The following is a 3869-nucleotide window of genomic DNA, read 5'->3' as shown; positions in this document are numbered from 1 at the left end:
AGGGGGACCAGGTGGCCCCAAGGGGGTGCAGGTCCAAGCTTGGGAGCTAGAAGAAGGGGGAGCACCGGGAGACGAGGGGCTGCGGGGCGGGAGCGGGGTCGCGTCTGCTGCGGTGCCGGAGGGAGCCGGACGGCGGATCGCGGCCCGCCGGAGCCTGCGCGGACCCTCCCCTCCGCCCCGGCGCACGGGTCGCCCCTCGGGAGCAGGGAACAGAGCAGGAGGCGGCAGCGCCGGGCTGGCGGCACGCACGGCCCCGGCCCGCCACACAYGGCCCAAACCGCCCCCCATCTCCCATTCTCCATGTATTTTTGTAGCATCCTAGCGTCTTYTTCGTAACTCACCTAGTTCAGTTATTGCAGTTCAAGATTACTCTCGCCATCTGTACGCACATTATGAAATCAGTGTGCAGAAACCTCAAAAAACAAATGTTTTTCTTATTTGAAGTTTAAAACCTCGTACTCTTAATTCCAGTGTTACGGATGCCTCAGAATTACATTCCACTCAAAGATGCGATTCTCGTAAACCTTTCTTTGCATATTTCTCCCATTGAAAAACAGTCAGCATCAGTAAAATCTCACCTAGTAGTTTACAGCCTTCCTGCTTTTGGAAGAATTATGYGAAAGCACAGCTGTGTTATCAAACACAAATTCCCAGCAATCTAAACCATTTGATAATTCTGCCTGGCACATTGTTTTTACAGCATGTCTAGACACAGATACCAATCGTGTAATTGCTGTGGGAAAMGAGACGAACCCGGAAAAGCCCTGGAAGGTCAGTTCTGGTCACCAGCACTCCACGCCGAGCTTGCAGCGCTCCCTGGATGAATAATGGCTTTTCACCGGCGAGGAGAGAATGCAGCTCTCGACCGGGGAAAAGAAAAAAGCGGAAGACTGGCCCTGCCGCGCCAGAAGCCCCAGCCCCAGCCCCCCCCATAACGGCGCCTTGCTTCGAGGATTCCCAAAGCCAAGCGAGGCAGGCGACCGCCGGCGGTGACGAGCACGCCCAGCTCAGCGCRGCGCCCTTGGGAGACGGCGCGGCCGACAGCGAGCCCCGCGCGCCCGAGGAGCCCRCTGCCGAACGGCGTTCTGAGCTCAGCCCAGCACGCAAATATTACGCATCGAGCTGCTTTAGCGCAATTTAAATGACTGACGAAAATGGGAAAATCCTTTCTTTCTTATTTTATATTTCTGTAGCTGGGGTTTGATGATGATCATTTGAAATTGGTTAGTTCTGCCACATGCATTTTATAGCCAAAAAAGCCAAATGCTTCAAATTACCATGTCATTTAAATGATAATGGTTTGGAGAATGTAAAAAATAAGTAAATGCTTTTGCTGTGGCATAAATGCTCTTCTGGCACCAGACACAGCCACYGCACCAGCAGCATAACAATTTTTATCCAAAGGACCCCTCATTCCTTTCCCTGTCCCCTCCGTATAGCAACCTACCGACGCATTAGGGTGCATATGTATTTGATAGTGAGAATCAAGCACAAATGCTCCATGAAACTGTGCCCAGAAGCCAAGGAGCTTGAACACTTTGGCAAAATGGAGATAAAAAACCACAACTGATGACAGACTGTGCTGGGGYCGTGCGAGTTTGGTGGCAGCTCTTAGTCAGGGACAGCTCCGTGGAGTCCCGCGCCCACGGGTGGCACACGGGCAAAGAGGAGAGCAAACCCTTCCGAGCAGCTGCAAAGGCCACGTACTGTTCACGTCGCCCTTGGGCCCCAAAGGACTTCCCAGGCACATCCTGGTGCTGCAAACACGGGGAAGGAGGTCGCGCTCTTCCCGGGGTGGGAACGGGCCATGAGAGAATCCCTGTTAGCAGCAGCTTCGCCCCGGCACGTCCCGCTGGCCAGCGCACGGACGTTTCTGCTGTTGCTACTGCTGGAGCAGCAACATCTGCTCCCAGCCAACCGGGCCGTCAGCACGTAGCAGGGAAAACGGCTCAGAAACGGCACCTCTGGGTGTCCATCCCTGTCCCCGTCGGGACAGCAGGCTCTACCCCCTCTGCCGCAGCAACGGGCTAACTCCCTTGGAAGGGGAGCCAGGGACCCCCTACCACGGGTCCGCATTGYTAGTCTGCCTTAGAAATGTCCTTCCCCCCCCTTCCTTTTGGCTTCGTGCAGGAAACTGAGGCAACGCTTTATCAGCTGCGAGCCCCTGCCGACCGGTCCTGCTGCGCTGCGCACAGGTTCCTCACGACGCTTCCCGAGGTTTGGGCCTCAAATCCCAGCCTGGCTCTTGCACAAGTCCTGGTTCTCAGCAGGGCGCACCGGCCCCGGGGCAGCCCTCCGGCGGGACCCCCGCCGGCAGCAGGGCGCGGAGGGGCGCGCGGCCCCCCGGCGCGCGCCCGGCACGGCGGCGGAGCGGGGGAGACGCTCCCGGAGCGCTTTGGCCCAGCACCAGACACGAAGGCAGCGCTGAAAGCTCGGCGCAGGTAGCACGGGACGCAGCGAGGCGCTCGGCAGCGTCTGCCGAGGACCTGGCAGGAGGTTGCAGCCCGAGGCAGCAGCCGAAGGCGCACCCGCGCCGCGCTCCCGAAGCCTTCGTTACAGCCCGGGCAGAGCTGGGTACTCCTTCGCAGTATGCGGGTTCGAAACGCCTCAGGGAGAAACACTCGTCACGTAAATTTAAACCACGAGGAGGAACGGGTAAAAGATGATTGCAGCGGGGGGGGGAGGGGGGGGTTAAAACCCCTTTTTTGCCTAGCTGTGGCTGAAAACTCGACCGCGGGCAGATGCAGTTACTCGGAAACGTGAGCGCCGCCGGGCAGGTGAGCGTGCAGGATGCGCTAAGCTGCAGTAAAGCAGTTACAGCTATGTAAACATCTGTCTAAGTAAAATCATCAAAACATCAGACTGAGCTGAAGAGTCTTCAATCTCCTGTCCTTAGGGACGGCAGACRTTATGCTTGCGGATACTAATAACCATAAGACTGAGCATTTACGTYGTGTTTTACCTCTTGCTATTGCTGCAAAGCAGGAGCTGTACGTTCCCGCGGGGTCTCTTGCTAGAGGTGGGGAAACGGCAGCACGTTCCTACGCAGCGTGCAGGGGAAGACAGCAAAGCAGCAGCGCCTCCAGCCCAGCGCGGCACCCCGCTGCTTCCAGAGAGGGCTAAAGCGAGCGGCTTCGGCCCTGCGTGGCTCACGAGCAGCCGGTGCTGGGGACGGCGGCGGGGGGCACCAGGCCGGGGGCCAGCGCCAGCCTCCAGCTCCCGGCCGGAGCAGCGCCCGCGCCGCCGGCTCCTTTCCGAGATGCCCTCCCGGCTCCGTGGAGCTGCCACGGAGCTGGGGCGGGATGCCGACAGGCGCTCGCCTGGAAGCACTGCCGGAAGCGTGGCAGCAGCTAAGCGAACGCCGGGAATAAGCGGTTTCCTCGGCGTGCAGGGCAAGGGGCCGGGTGGCGCTGAGCGCCGCGGCACTGACGCGGGCGCTGGCCGGCCCTCGGGCCCCGCTGGCTCTGCAAGGGCCCYGGAGCTGCACACGGCAGCCGCGCAACAGCGTTCGGGCTGCAAGCGCAGCCCCGCCGCTCCAAGGCCGAGTCCGGCCAGGCGCGAGCGGCTCCGGCGCGACGAAGGCCACGGCGCAATCCCTGCCCAGGAGGCGCTTCCAGGCTGCGGTCGGAGGAGCTTCCCTCCCGCGTGGTGCTGCGCCGTGCCACGCCGTGCGGTGGGCTCAGCCCGCACCGCCGTGCCGCGCCGCAGCCTCACCCGGCTGCCTTGCGGTTGCTTCCTGAGCAGCCGCTGCCGGCAGCAGTAGCYGGCGCTCCCGAGGTCCCGGCAGCAGCCCCGACCGAACACACTGAGGCCGTGCACAACGCTGTGCACGAGGCCATGCACAAGGCCATGCATGACGCTGTGCACAA

At 60.7% G+C, this 3869-nt stretch overlaps 1 protein-coding gene across 4 annotated transcripts in view; it reads right to left on the bottom strand.

The window, feature by feature from the left end:
* PPP2R2B (protein phosphatase 2 regulatory subunit Bbeta) overlaps positions 1-3869 on the bottom strand; it is a 108566-nt gene that overhangs the window by 13562 nt on the left and 91135 nt on the right. The window lies entirely within an intron of this gene.

The sequence above is a fragment of the Rhea americana genome, unplaced genomic scaffold (assembly GCF_003343005.1).
Source record: "Rhea americana isolate MKP2758 unplaced genomic scaffold, rheAme1 scaffold_37, whole genome shotgun sequence".
NCBI classification, from domain to species: domain Eukaryota; kingdom Metazoa; phylum Chordata; class Aves; order Rheiformes; family Rheidae; genus Rhea; species Rhea americana.
This window is presented reverse-complemented; position numbering and strand designations above follow the sequence as displayed.